The sequence below is a fragment of the Rhinoraja longicauda genome, chromosome 3, assembly GCF_053455715.1.
Source record: "Rhinoraja longicauda isolate Sanriku21f chromosome 3, sRhiLon1.1, whole genome shotgun sequence".
NCBI lineage: Eukaryota > Metazoa > Chordata > Chondrichthyes > Rajiformes > Arhynchobatidae > Rhinoraja > Rhinoraja longicauda.
Window position 1 is genome coordinate 101,188,199 of NC_135955.1, and position 16,021 is coordinate 101,204,219.

The 16,021-nt window shown below is 49.2% G+C and overlaps 1 pseudogene; it reads right to left on the bottom strand.

Moving 5' to 3' along the window:
- Nucleotides 1-7,353: 7,353 nt before the first annotated feature.
- The window catches only part of LOC144592285 (proteinase-activated receptor 1 pseudogene), a 30,059-nt pseudogene continuing 21,391 nt past the window's right edge, over nt 7,354-16,021 (bottom strand).

Here is a 16,021-nt window from a genome sequence, read left to right on the forward strand (position 1 = left end):
GTGGAACTAGTATAGATGGGACATGTTGGCCAGTGTGGACATGTTGGGCCGAAGAGCATATTTCCACGCTGTAAGACGATGACTCTACTGTGCAGAGCCAAATTTAGTACTTTGAAATGTATTAAGATGATATTCAGAAATTATTCATGTAATTATCATATCATATATCATATATATACAGCCGGAAACAGGCCTTCTCGGCCCACCAAGTCCGTGCCGCCCAGCGATCCCCGCACATTAACACTATCCTACACCCACTAGGGACAATTTTTACATTTACCCAGCCAATTAACCTACATACCTGCACGTCTTTGGAGTGTGGGAGGAAACCGAAGATCTTGGAGAAAACCCACGCAGGTCACGGGGAGAACGTACAAACTCCTTACAGTGCAGCACCCGTAGTCAGGATCGAACCTGAGTCTCCGGCCTCACCACATGATTCATGTTCAGAAGTGGGAGGCTCAATCCCAAGCAAATTTGTTTTGCATTCCTTTCATTGCCAAGGTCAAGTATGCAACTCTGGCAGCAACTGCACATTATTCTCAGAAGCACAGGAACATTGTCCTTAAATTATTTATAATTTAGCTGCTCAACTAGACCAAGTGTACCCGTTGGGCCCAGGGCCATTTTTACAGCATTATGGGCCCCCGGGCAAAGCAGTGTACTGGGGCCCCTACCGTTACTCTCCCCCACCCCCCTTTCCCTACCAGCCCCCCCCCCCCCCCCCTGTCGTGCTGGCGAAAAGCACTTACCGAAAAGCACTTAGCGATGGACTTAGGGTGCTACATTGTTGCGAAAAGCACTTACAGATCGCTGTGAGAAGCACTTAGTGACCGAAAATGTTGCGAAAAAAGCACTTATTGAACCTACATTTTTAAAGTAGTATTTATTTATTGCAAGTCACTTAACATACACAGATCAGCATGGGGCCCCTATGCTCGTGGGCCCCTATGCTCGTGGGCCCCCGGGCAAATGCCCATCAGGCCCATGCGTTAAGACGGCCCTGGTTGGGCCCAAACCTCTCCTGCATTGGTGCAGCACCCTCTCCTCCCCCCCTCCGTTCTCCCTTCTCACCCCTTCCTCTCCCCCTCAACCCCCCTTATCCCCCCTCCCCTCCCTCCCTTCCCCCCCTCCTCCTCCCCTCCTCCTCCCCCTCCATCTTCCCTTCTCACCCCTTCCCCTCAACTCCCCTTATCCGTCCTCCCCTCCTCCTCTCCTTCCCGTCCTCCCTCCTCCTTCCCCTCCCTCCTAAGCCCCCCATCGCTCCCCCCCTCCTCCTCCCCTCCCCCCTCCTTAGGAGATAAATTTTATACTTTAAAATGTGAATAACTTTTAAAATATGACACCAATTTCAATGAAACCTCTTCCATTAGCACCAAAGGGATGACGGTGAGTAAGGTGGGCCTAAAATTGTCGGGCTATCATGTACCGATTTGGCTGTAGTTCAGGAACAAACAAACAAAAGAGAGTTGTAGTATATAGATGTTATACATGATATAAAATTTCACGGCCACTCTTTTTCCAATGTAACATTTTATTGCACTCTGACACATTAAAATAACAATCGAGAAATATAAAACAATAAAATAGGTATTCAGAAAATTCATTCATAAAGTGATAGTCTATTTACCCTTCTCATAAGTCAGTCATGCGAAGCTTTAGTGCAAGAGAATTCTCAGCGACTTTGTTTATTTTGCCAGGGTCTGTAGTACACACTGTTCCTTGCATTCCTCTGGAATGGAAGTCTGCAGTGACTTTTCATTTCCCATGGAGAGTTGTATAAATGACAGGACATATTTTTCCACAAATAAAGGCGTTTTCAGTTGTTTGGGTTTTAGAGATCACTAGACCAAGTGGACCTAACTTGGGTCAAACCTCTCCTGCATTGGTGCAACACCCTCTCCTCCCATGATCAGATCAGCCATAATTGAATGGCGGAGTAGACTTGATGGGCCGAATGGCCTAATTCTGCTCCTTGAACTTATGTAGGACAAACCCGCACTGCACGTCTTTAAGACATGGGAGAAAACCTGGAGCACCCGGAGGAAACCCACACTGTAACAGGGAGAAAGCTCAAACTGCACACAGACAGCACCCGAGGACAGGATTGAACCCTGGCCTCTAACGTTACGAGGGGCCAACTCTACCAGTTGTTATTTAGAAAGTACAATATCAGATAGTCTAATATCATATCATATCATATCATATATATACAGCCGGAAACAGGCCTTTTCGGCCCTCCAAGTCCGTGCCGCCCAGCGATCCCCGCACATTAACACTATCCTACACCCACTAGGGACAATTTTTACATTTACCCAGCCAATTAACCTACATACCTGTACGTCTTTGGAGTGTGGGAGGAAACCGAAGATCTCGGAGAAAACCCACGCAGGTCACGGGGAGAACGTACAAACTCCTTACAGTGCAGCACCCGTAGTCAGGATCGAACCTGAGTCTCCGGCGCTGCATTCGCTGTAAAGCAGCAACTCTACCGCTGCGCTACCGTGCCGCCCATAGTTGACCACCTCGGCCGTTTAATCTAATAGTTAGCCACCTCTGCCGTCAGTAATGGAGAGGGTTTCTCTATTTTTTCAAATCAGTTTATTGCCAGTGTGAAATATGAAGGCAGGTGAATTACGGGCGCAATGGTGGTGTCATCTATCTGCCTGTGGGGTGTTATTGAAGCAACATGGATGGGAATCTAACGTAGGAGCAACAGTGATCACACTGCCTAATCCGACTGCCCTCAGTGTTTTCATCAGGGAGACTGTTTATGGCAACCATTAGTGAAACTCCTGACGTTCAACCTCCCCACCACTTTGCACAACTGAACCATATAACAATTACAGCACGGAAACAGGCCCGTTCGGCCCTACCAGTCCATGCCGACCACTTTCTCTGACCTAGTCTCATCTACCTGCTCTCAGACCATAACCCTCCAATCCCCTCCCATCCATATACCTATCCAATTTACTCTTAAATAATAAAATCGAGCCTGCCTCCACCACTTCCACCGGAAGCTCATTCCACACAGCCACCACCCTCTGAGTAAAGAAGTTACCCTTCATGTTACCCCTAAACTTTTGTCCCTTAATTCTGAAGTTATGTCCCCTTGTTCGAATCTTCCCCACTCTCAAAGGGAAAAGCCTACCCACGTCAACTCTGTCCGTCCCTCTTAAAATTTAAAAAACCTCAATCAAGTCCCCCCTCAACCTTCTATGCTCCAAAGAATAAAGACCCAACCTGTTCAACCTCTCTCTGTAGCTTAAGTGCTGAAACCCAGGCAACATTCTAGTAAATCTCCTCTGTACCGTCTCCATTTTGTCGACATCCTTCCTATAATTTGGCGACCAGAACTGCACACCATACTCCAGATTCGGCCTCACCAATGCCCTGTACAATTTCAACATTACATCCCAACTTCTATATTCGATGCTCTGATTTATAAAGGCAAGCATACCAAACGCCTTCTTCACCACCCTATCCACATGAGATTATACCTTCAGGGAACAATGCAGTTATTCCCAGATCCCTCTGCTCCACTGCATTCCTCAATTCCTTACCATTTACCCTGTACGTCCTATTTTGATTTGTCCTACCAAAATGCAGCACCTCACACTTATCAGCATTAAACTCCATCTGCCATCTTTCAGCCCACCCTTCCAAAAGGCCCAAGTCTCTCTGTAGACTTTGAAAATCTACTTCATTATTAACTACGCCACCTATCTTAGTATCATCTGCATACTTACTAATCCAATTTGCCACACCATCATCCAGATCATTAATGTAAATGACAAACAACAGTGGTCCCAACACAGATCCTTGGGGTACTCCACTAGACACTGGCCTCCAACCTGACATACAGTTGTCAACCATTACCCTCTGGTATCTCCCATTCAGCCATTGTTGAATCCATCTTGCAACCTCACTATTAATACCCAACGATTTAACCTTCTTAATCAACCTTCCATGTGGAACCTTGTCAAATGCCTTACTGAAGTCCATATAGACAACATCCACAGCCTTGCCCTTATCAATTTCCCTGGTAACCTCTTCAAAAAATTCAAGAAGATTAGTCAAACATGACCTTCCAGGCACAAATCCATGTTGACTGTTTCTAACCAGGCCTTGTTTATCCATGTGATTATATATATTGTCCCTAAGTATCTTTTCCATTAATTTTCCCACCACAGACATCAAACTAACAGGTCTATAATTGCTAGGTTTACTTTTAGAACCTTTTTTAAAGAAAGGCACATGCGCAATGCGCCAATCTTCCGGCACCATCCCCGTTTCTAATGACGTTTGAAATATTTCCGTCATAGCCCCTGCTATTTCTGCACTAACTTCCCTCAATGTCCTAGGGAATATCCTATCAGGACCTGGAGACTTATCCACTTTTATATTTTTCAAAAGTGTCCATACCTCCTCTTCTTTGATCCTCATACTTTCCATCACTACTCTACTTGTTTCGCTTACCTCACATAATTCAATATCCTTCTCCTCGGTGAATACCGAAGAAAAGAAATTGTTTAATATCTCCCCCGTTTCTTCCGTCTCAGCACATAGCTGTCCACTCTGACTCTCTAATGGACCAATTTTATCCCTCGCTATCCTTTTGCTATTGACATATCTGTAGAACCCCTTGGGGTTTACTTTTACATTACTTGCCAAAGCAACCTCATATCTTTTTTTCGCTTTTCTAATTTCCTTCTTAAGATTCCTTTTACATTCTTTATATTCCTCAAGAACCTCATTTACTCCCTGCCGCTTATATTTATTGTATATCTCCCTCTTTTTCCGAACCAAGTGTCCAATTTTCCTGGAAAACCACGGCTCTTTCAAATTATTATTCTTTCCTTTCCACCGAACAGGGACATAAAGACTCTGTATTCTCAAAATTTCACCTTTAAATATCCTCCATTTTTCTATTATATCCTTTTCATAAAACAAAATATCCCATTTCACTCCTTTTAAATCCTTTTTCATCTCCTCAAAATTAGCCTTTCTCCAATCCAAAATCTCAACCCTTGGTCCAGATTTGACCTTCTCCATAATTATATTGAAACTAATGGCATTGTGATCACTAGACCCAAAGTGCTCCTCAACACATACCTCCGTCACCTGACCCGTCTCATTTCCTAACAGGAGGTCCAACACTGCCCCTTCTCTGGTAAGCACCTCTACGTATTGCTGCAAAAAACTATCCTGCACACATTTTACAAACTCCAAACCATCCAGCCCTTTAACAGAATGTGATTCCCAGTCTATGTACGGAAAATTGAAATCACCCACAATCACTACTCTGTGCTTACTACTAATATCTGCTATCTCCTTACATATTTGCTCTTCCAATTCTCGTTCCCTATTTGGCGGTCTATAATACACCCCTATAAGTGTTGCTAAGCCTTTCTCATTTCTGAGTTCCACCCAAACAGCCTCCCAAATCGAGCCTTCTAGTCTGTCCTGCCAAAGCACTGCTGTAATATCCTCCGACAAGCAATGCAACACCCCCACCTCTTGCCTCTCCGATTCTATCACATCTGAAACAATGAAATCCTGGAATATTTAATTGCCAATCGCAACCCTCCTGCAACCATGTTTCACTGATCGCCACAACATCATACTTCCAGAACTGAAGATAGACAACTGAAGTGGCGGCACGGTGGCGCAGTGGTAGAGTTGCTGCCTTACAGCGAATGCAGCACTGGAGACTCGGGTTCGATCCTGACTACGGGTGCCGTCTGTACGGAGTTTGTACGTTCTCCCCGTGACCTGCGTGGGTTTTCTCCGAGATTTTCGGTTTCCTCCCACACTCCAAAGACGTACAGGTATGTAGGTTAATTGACTGGGTAATTGTAAAAATTGTCCCTAGTGTGTGTAGGATAGTGTTAATGTGCGGGAATCGCTGGGCGGCGCGGACTCGGTGGGCCGAAGGGCCTGTTTCCGCGCTGTATCTCTAAAAAAAAAATGTTAAAAATCTAGACACAAAATGCCGGAGTAACTCAGCGGGTCAGGCAGCATCTCTGGAGAGAAGGAATAGGTGACATTTCAGGCCGAGACACTGCTTCAGACCGAGTCAGTGGTTACAACTGAAAACGACTGGGTTAAAGACGACATAAATATTATAAAACAAGCAGTGTAGCGCAGCGGCAGTTATTGTCTTACAGCACCAGAAACCCGGGTTCAATCCTGACCACAGGTGCATGTTTGTACAGAGTTTGTACATTCTCCCTGTGACCAGAGTGGGTTTGCTCAGGGTGCTCTGGTTTCCTCCCATGCTCCAAAGACGTAGGTTAATTGGCTTTGGTATAATTATCTTGAATTATATTCGACATCGATGCGGTGTCCTGGGAGAGCCTTGCAGCTGACCGTACGAGGTGGAGAGGTACCCTGAACCAACATCTCAAAACGGGGGAAGAGAAACTGACGAAGACAGCGGCAGACAAGCAGGCACGCAGAAAGGAGCGCGGCAACTTCAACAGACCAGAGACCACACACAAACGTGATCTTTGCGACAGAGAATGTCGCTCCCGTATTGGTCTCTTCAGCCACAAGCGACGTTGCTCTAGCCGAGGTGTGGAGCCAGCAGCCAACTAGGATGCATCATCAGCCATGACCAAGGGGGCATAAGAATGATCAATTGTCCCTACTGTGTGCGGGATACTGCTAATGTGTGGCGATCGCTGGTCGGTGCAGACTCGGTGTGTATAAGGACGGACCTGTTTCCACGCTGTATCTCTAAACTAAACTAAACAGCACAATTATAGAATTGATTTGGCCAAAGGTAGCTGTGATCCAGTGGAGAAATGTAGAATAGGGGGAAGACGGCGGGTGAAGAGAAATGACATTCTGGCCTTCCATCACAGTGAGGAGGGGACTGGAGGGGACTCACTGTGATGGATGTTACTTTTTTTTGTTTTTTTGTTTTGTGTTGGTTTGTGGTTGTGTAAATTGCTTATTTTATTGCTCTTACTGTTGGACTGTGTGTGACGAAACCTCGTCCAAAAGACTTGTTTTTTGGATAGTAGTCAATAGTCAATTTATTTGTCACATACACATAAGTGTGCAGTGAAATGAAAAATTACCCGCAATTCAACAATAAGACCAATAAGATAAATCAATAAAAATGCAATAACACATACCATCATAACCAACACCAAACAAAAGAAACATCCATCACAGTGAGTCTCCTCCAGTCACCTCCTCACTGTGATGGAAGGCCAGAATGTCTTTATGATAATAAAGGTAATTCTGATTCTGAAGAGTACAAAATAATTTGATCGCAGTTAGCTAGGGCCCAGAGTTTTCTAGAATGCTGTTGTATTTAATAAGATCACCAGAACAAAAATCTTAGGATGTATTTAACATGATTGCCTCAACACCATTCTGCTGATTTTGCTGATGGGGGGTGGAAGTTCCCACTCTATTAATCCGTTCTTTTACCTGAATCATTTTGTTCTGCCCAGAACGCAGAAGGTGATGTAGCTGGTTTTGGAAGGAGGACGATGCGTAATAATAAATCAATGGATCAAGACAACAGCTCACACTACCCAGGCACACGCAGAGCTGGTAAGGAAAATAAAGGAAATCCCCTTTATCGTGAAAAAGATTCAGGACGTGTAACACCAGGATGATGTTAGTGGGTGTAAAACAGACAATGAACACACAGAGTACAATGATCGCCAGGACGATGGCATGTCTCTTCCCCTGCCGGTTGACCGCACTGGCCGAGTGCAGCGTTGAGATTATCTTCGCGTTGCAGACTGTGTTGACGACCAGGGGAACGAGAAAGAAAACGACCAAGAGGTAGGGTAGATAGTTGCGGATAAAGGTGTACAGGTCGTCGGAATACTGCACGTCGTGGCAGGTGGTGATGTTCAGGTAGCGGATGTACACGGCCTGCTCTGTGAGGAAGAGGGGAAGAGTGCCGCAGATGGAGAGGAGCCAGGAGGCGAGGCAGAGACAGGCTGCTCGCCGGCGGCTCCGCCAGATGGTCCACCTGATAGCGTAGACCACGGCCAGGCAGCGGTCCACACTGATGCAGGTCATCAGCAGCACCGAGCTGCACATGTAGGCGTAGAAGCCGGCTGTCACCAGGCGGCACAGGAACGAGCCGAGCCGCCAGTCGTTGCCGGAGAAGTGGTAGGAGATCTTGAGCGGCAGAAGCAGCGCGAACAGCAGGTCGGCAGCCGCCAGGTTGGTCACGTATATCACCACCGAGTTGTTGGCTGTGCCCACCTTGAAGAGGAACACCAGGATCGCCAGCAGGTTGAGCGGCAGGCTGGCGACAAGCACCAAGATGTAGAGGGCAGGAATGACCACCGTCGTGCCCAGGCCCATCACGTGTCTCCTCAACGTCTCCGAGCTCCACGCTGCGGGCACTGGCACTGGTCCCCTCCTCTGGGAACCGCTGCCGTCGGAGATTTTGCGATACCGGCTCCCTCCAAAGGTTTTGGGAGAAAGGTTAATTCGGGAACTCGAGTTCCTCTCTGAAAATACAAGAACATTAAAAAAATAATAATAATGTAAACACGTTTATAGACAATATTGCCCTTCGAGCCAGCACCGCCATTCAATGTGATCATGGCTGATAATTCTCAATCACTACCCCGTTCCTGCCTTCTCCCCATACCCCCTGACTCCGCTATCCTTAAGAGCTCTATCTAACTCTCTCTTGAATGCATTCAGACAATTGGCCTCCCACTGCCTTCTGAGGCAGAGAATTCCACAGATTCACATTATGCTACTAAACGTACAAGATTATTAAGGGGTTGCACACGTTAGAGGCAGGAAACATGTTCCCAATGTTGGGGCAGTCCAGAACCAGGGGCCACAGTTTAAGAATAAGGGGTAGGCCATTTAGAACTGAGATGAGGAAAAAACCTTTTCAGTCAGAGAGTTGTGAATCTGTGGAATTCTCTGCCTCAGAAGGCAGTGGAGGCCGAATGTCTATTGTCTAAATAATATCAACTACCCCTCACTAGAACTTTTCATCTCCAACTGCCGGCGTGACATTAACTACCTCAAATTCTCCACTCCCGACTCACTCTAACCTCTCCCCTCCTGATCGTGCAGCCCTCCACTCACTCTGCAACAACCCTGACTTAGTCATAGAGTCTGAAGAAGGGTCTCGACCCGAAACGTCACCAATTCCTTCTCTCCAGAGATGCTGCCTGACCTGCTGAGTTACTCCAGCATTTTGTGATTTATACCTTCGAATTGTATCAGCACCTGCAGTTATTTTCCTACACTTCCGACCCCACGAGGAGCAACACAAAGATCCACAACTTCAATTCAATACAATTCTGAGGCTTAGTTTTAGTTTACAGACCGAATCCGCACCAACCAGCGATCCCCGCACATTGACACTATCCTAGGTGGACACAAAATGCTGGAGCAACTCAGCGGGTCAGGCAACATCTCAGGAGAGAAGGAATGGGTGACGTTTCGGGTCGAGACCCTTCTCCAGACTGAGTAGGAAAATAACTGCAGATGCTGGTACAAATCGAAGGTATCACAAAATGCTGGAGTAACTCAGCAGGTCAGGCAGCATCTTGGAGAGAGGGAATGGGTGACGTTTCAGGTCGAGACCCTTCTTCAGACTGATGATTTTATGATACCTTCTTCACTGATGTCAGGGGAGGGGCTTCAATTTGAACCAACATTTGCAGTTATTTTCCTTAACACTACCCCACACACACTAGGGACAATTCACACATACACCAAGCCAATTATCCTACATACCTGTACGTCCTTGGAGTGTGGGAGGAAACCGAAGATCTCGGAGAAAACCCACGCGGTCACGGGGAGAACGTACAAACTCCGCAGACAGCACCGGGGGCTCTGGCGCTGCAAGCGTTGTAAGGCAGCAATTCTACCGCTGCACCACCATACTGCCCGCCCGAGGAATGAAAGACAATAAATAGACAATAGGTGCAGGAGTAGGGCATTCGGCCCTTCGAGCCAGCACCACCATTCAATGTGATCATGGCTGATCATTCTCAATCAGTAACCCGTTCCTGCCTTCTCCCCATACACCCTGACTCCACTATCCTTAAGAGCTCTATCTAGCTCCCTCTTGAATGCATTCAGAGAATTGACCTCCACTGCCTTCTGAGGCAGAGAATTCCACAGATTTACAACTCTCTGACTGAAAAAGTTTTTCCTCATCTCCGTTCTAAATGGCCTACCCCTTATTCTTAAACTGTGGCCCCTGGCATAGACTATTTTCTAAATGGGAAGAATATTCTGAGATCGGAGGTGCAAAGGGACTTGGGAGTGCTGGTACAGGATTCCCAAAAAGTTAGTATGCAAGTCGAATCGTTAGTAAGGAAGGCAAATCCAATGCTTGGATTTATTTCGGTAGTTGATGTGGAAAGGATATTTTCACTAGTGGGAGACTCCAGGACCAGAGGCCATAGCCTCAGAATACAAGGACGTACCTTTAGAAAGGAGATGAGGAGGAATTCTTTTAGTCAGAGGGTGGTGAATCTGTGGAATTCATTACCACTGACGGCTGTGGAGGCCAAGTCAATTGATATTTTTAAGGTGGTGATTGACAGATTCTTGATTAGTACAGGTGTCAGGGGTTATGGGGAGAAGGCGGGGTTGAGAGGGAAAGATAGATCAGCCATGATTGAATGGCGGAGTAGACTTGATGGACTGAATGGCCTAATTCTGCTCCTATAACTTATGAAATATTTCGTTATCTCAGTCCTACTTGCTGAACCCCAATCCTGTGACCATGAGCTAGGTTACTGCCCAATTCACTTCGGCCCCACTGCGGACATTGGACTTTGTCTCTGGAACTGTGTGCTGCAATGCCAAGAACTATATTCTGCACTCTGTATCTTTCCATTTGCATTACCTATTGTTCTAGAGTTTGGCCTGATTGTATGATTGTAACACCATTGTCAAGTTTGCAGACGACACAACGGTGATCGGGCTGATCACCAACGGTGATGAAACAAAATACAGAGCGGAGGTGCAGAACCTGGCGGACTGGTGCTCTGATAACAACCTGTCCCTAAATATCACCAAGACCAAGGAGCTGATCATCAACTTCCATAGGTCACATAACAGGGAATACGCCCCGATCTTTATCAACGGGGACAGTGTGGAGAGAGTGGCCAGCTTCAAGGTTCTGGGCACTCACATTTCGGAGGACCTCACATGGTTCAATAACACTGCAGCGGTGGTCAAGAAGGCATAGCAATGACTGTTCTACCTAAGAACACTGAAGAAGTCTGGTCTACCCCAACAGCTGCTGACGACCTTCTACCGCTGCACCATAGAGAGAATCCTAACACATGGCATCCCTTTGTGGTACCTCAGCTGCACGGTGACAGAGAGGAAAGCTCTTCAGCGGGTAGTCCATAGAGCTCAGAGGACCATCGGAATACAGCTACCAGCCTTGGAGGGCATCCACAACACACGATGCCTCAGAAAAGCCACCAGCATCCACAAAGACTCTTCACACCCCTGCAACAGTCTGTTTGAACTTCTACCATCGGGCAGATGATACAAGGCCTCCCCGTGACCTCGTGGATTTTCTCGTAGATTAATTGACTTGGTGCATGTGTAGGATAGTGTTAATGTGTTAAGCGTTGGTTGGTGCGGACTCTGTGGGCTGAAGGGCTTGTTTCCACGCTGTATCTCTAAACTAAACTAAATCAATCCCATCCCTGGCCTGAAGTTGATGGAGAGTGATAGAATCACAATGCAAGTGATTCTATGAATTATTCCAGCACAACAATGAAAATATATTTTCATGGATAATTAAGGGTTGGTTGGTGAAATTAACTCACTATGTTTGTTCTTCATATGGATTTAAAATAGCCCAAAATGACAAACTTCAGTAAAAGTCTCCACTAGATTTTTCTCCATATCTTTAGACTTTAGAGATACAGTGTGGAAACAGCCCCTTCGGCCCACCGAGTCAGTGCCGACCAGCGATCCCCACACACTAATACTATCCTTCGGCCCACCGGAGCCGCGCCGCCCAGCGATCCCCGCACACTAACACTCTCCTACACCCACTAGGGACAATTTCTTGCTTTGCTCTCATCTTTAGTATATGTTTGAAGCGCCTCACTCCGACCTCAACTATCACCCCTCCCTACCCTCTCTCCCCAGTTCACCAAACCGTTTCAGCAAACCGGTTAGCGCATTAGTGAAATGTCCGGGGGGGGGGGGGAGCTGATCTGTGGAAGACTTGCGGCTCGCATTGCATTGTGACGTCACAGGCTGAACACCGGCGGGGGGTGGGGAGCGCGAGCTGATCTCTCATAGGTGCACGGGTACCATTGTGACATCACACGCTGAAGCCCTTCAGGAAATGGGTTAGAATTGAAAATTTTAAACTTTAAAATCTCTCTAGCTTTAAAAATGTAGTTTCAATTTGAATGAAAGTAGTTTTAATATATGGCCAGGATAATGGTGAATATGGTGGTGCAAAAAATGTAGCGCTATGGTGTACCGTTTTAGGTGCGCGAGCGTCAAAAGATAAGCTGTCCACATACACACAAACACACGGACATCACGTACACTAGACCGAGTGGGCCCGTTGGGCCCGTCCTCGTAGGGTTTCCATTGCGACCTGGGAAAATTGCTTATTTCTTTAAAATAAATTGTCTGTTTAAAAAATAATAATAATAATCTCAGGGGGGGGGTGGGGGGGTTGGAGGAGATGGGGGGGCGGAGAGGAGGGGGTGGTGGTGGGGAGGGGGGAATGGGGTGGGGGAATGGGGTGGGGGGAATGGGGTGGGGGGAGGGGAACGGGAGCGGGAGCCACTGACACCATCCTTCCAGCGGCCATCTTCTTTCCCCTTCACTCTAAAATTCTTATGGGGTTGGACAGGCTAGATGCAGGAAGATTGTTCCCGATGTTGGGGAAGTCCAGAACAAAGGGTCACAGTTTAAGGATAAGGGGGAAGTCTTTTAGGACCGAGATGAGACCGTTTTTTTTCACACAGAGAGTGGTGAATCTGTGGAATTCTCTGCCACAGAGGGTAGTTGAGACCAATTCATTGGCTATATTTAAGAGGGAGTTAGATGTGGCCCTTGTGGCTAAAGGGATCAGGGGGGTATGGAGAGAAGGCAGGTACAGGATACTGAGTTGGATGATCAGCCATGATCATATTGAATGGCGGTGCATGTTCGAAGGGCCGAATGGCCTACTCCTGCACCTATTTTCTATGTTTCACTGTGGTGTCGTGCTCCTCCAGGGGAGGGGGAGCGCAATTAAAGGCAGTACAGGGAAGGGGATAGGGTGTGACCGAGGAGCCTTGGACCCAAAGCCTCTCCTGTATTGATGTCAAGTCAAGTCAAGTCAATTTTATTTGTATAGCACATTTAAAAACAACCCACGTTGACCAAAGTGCTGTACATTTGATTAGGTTCCAATAGAAAAAAAAAATGAAAACATACAGTAGCACGCAAACAGTTCACAGCGCCTCCTCAATGAGCCTCAAACGCTAGGGAGTAGAAATATGTTTTGAGCCTGGACTTAAAGGAGTCGATGGAGGGGGCAGTTCTGATCGGGAGAGGGATGCTGTTCCACAGTCTAGGAGCTGCAACCGCAAAAGCGCGGTCACCCCTGAGTTTAAGCCTAGACCGTGGGATAGTGAATAGCCCCAAGTCGGCCGATCTGAGGGACCTGGAGTTAGAGAGGGGGGTTAGAAGATTTTTGATGTAGGGGGGGGAGTGTCCATTTAGGGCTTTATACGTGAATAGGAGGAGCTTGAAGTTGATTCTGTACCGTACAGGGAGCCAGTGGAGAGAGGCCAGAATCGGGGTGATGTGGTCCCTTTTACGGGTACCCGTCAGGAGTCTCGCTGCGGCGTTTTGGACCAGTTGCAGGCGGGACAGGGAAGATTGGCTGATCCCAGTGTATAGGGAGTTGCAGTAGTCTAGGCGGGAGGAAATGAAAGCGTGAATGATTTTTTCTGTGTCGTCGAATTTGAGGAAAGGTTTGATTTTAGCTATGGTTCGAAGTTGGAAGAAGCTGGCTTTTACCACAGCGTTGACTTGCTTATCAAATTTTAATGCAGAGTCAAATATCATGCCGAGGTTTTTGACATGCGGTTTGACTAGGCAGGATATGCTTCCAAGACTGCCTGTTATCAATTTGATGGAGTCGATGTAGCACCCTCAACCCCCTACTCAATCACCCTTATCCCCCCCACCCTCCCATCTTCCCTGACCCCCACTGTCCCATCTTCCCTGACCCCCACTGTCCCTTCTCCCCCACCACCACCCCTCCTTCCCCACCCCTGCTGTCCCCTTCCCCCCACCCCTCCTCCCCATTCCCTCTTCCCTCCTCCCCACCGCACCCTGCCCTCCTCCCCAGTCCCACTCTCCCTCCCACCCCCACTCGCACTCTCCCCACCTTAAATGTGCTATACAAAAAAAATTGACTTGACTTGACCCCCTTTCCACCACTTTCCCCTCCCCCACCCCAATTCTCTCCTCCCTCAGCCCCACTCTCACTCTCCCCAGCCCCCCTTTCTCCCACTCTCTCCTCCCCCACCCCCGTTTCCCCCACCCTCTCCTCCCTACCACCCCCCGTTCCCCCACTCTCCTCCTCCCCACCCCCCATATTCTCTCCTCCCCCAACCCCTCTCTCCCCCAGCCCCACTGACTCTCCCCGACCCCCTCTCCTCCAACCCTCCTCACCCACCCCGACTCCCCCACTCTCTCCTCCCCCACCCTCATCCCCCTCCCACCCCTACCCTCCACCCACTCTCCCCAAACACATTCTCACTGTCCCCCTCCCTTCCATCCCCTCTTCCCCACCCCCACTCTCTCCTGACCCCCAGTCGCCCTTTCCCCCCACACCCCCTCTCTCCCCCCCACCCTCCCCCTCCTTTCACTCTCACTGTCCCCTTCCCCCCCGTCCACCTTCCCCCCACTCCCTCCCTCCCATCCCCTTTCTCCTCCCTTCACCACCATCCCCCCTCCCCCCCAGCTGTCCCCCTCCCCAGTCTCACTCTCCCTCCCACCCCCACTCTCTGCTCCTCCCAACCTCCCCCACTGTCCCTGTAACCCCCACTGTCCCCATTCCCCCCACCACCACTCTCTCATCCCCCCACCACCACCCTCCCCTGCTGTCCCCTTCCCCCCACCCCTCAACCTCCCCACCTGCACTCTGCCCTCCTCCCCAGTCCCACTCTCCCTCCCACCCCCACTCGCACTCTCCCCCACTCTCCCCTCTTCCCCCGAAGCCCCACTCTCTACCCCCCACCACTCTCTTCCCCCACCACCACCCTTCCCCCCACACCCCTCTCCTCCCCTTTCACTCACTGTCCCCTCCCCCCCTCTTCCATAACCGTCACTGACACCTCCCCCCTCTTCCCCCCACCACCACCACCCCCCCACTGCCCCCCTCCCCAGTCCCACTCTCCCTCCAACCCCCACTCTCTGCTCCTCCCACCCTCCCCCCATTCTCTCCTCCTCCCACTCCCTCTCCCTGCCAATCTCTCCTCCACTCCCCCCACCCCTCTCCTCCCCTAGCCCCACTCTCTCTCCCCATCCCACCCTCCAACCCCCACCCTCCACCCACTCGCCCCACCCCCCATTCTCACTGTCCCCTTCCCCCGCACCCCCACTCTCCCCTCCCCCACTGTCCCCCTTCCCCCCCACCTACTCTCTTCCCCCACCACCACCCACTCTTCCCCCCACCACCACCACTCTCTTCCCACCAACACCACCCCCCTTCCCCTCCACACCCCTCTCTCCTCCCCTTTCACTCATTGTCCCCTCCCCCCCACTCTTCCCTGACCCCTCTGTTCCTCACACTCCCCCTCCCCCATCTTCTCCTCCCCCCAAAAACCCTCTCCCCGCCAATCTCTCCTCCACTCCCCCCACCCCTCTCCTCTCCACCCCTCTCCCCACCTTCACCCCCCACCCTCCCCTCCCCTCCCCCACCTTCACCCCCACCCTCCCCTCCCCCCATTTTCTCCTCCCGCAGCCCCCCCTCTCACTCTCCCCATCCCCCCTCTCCCCACCCCTCTCCTCC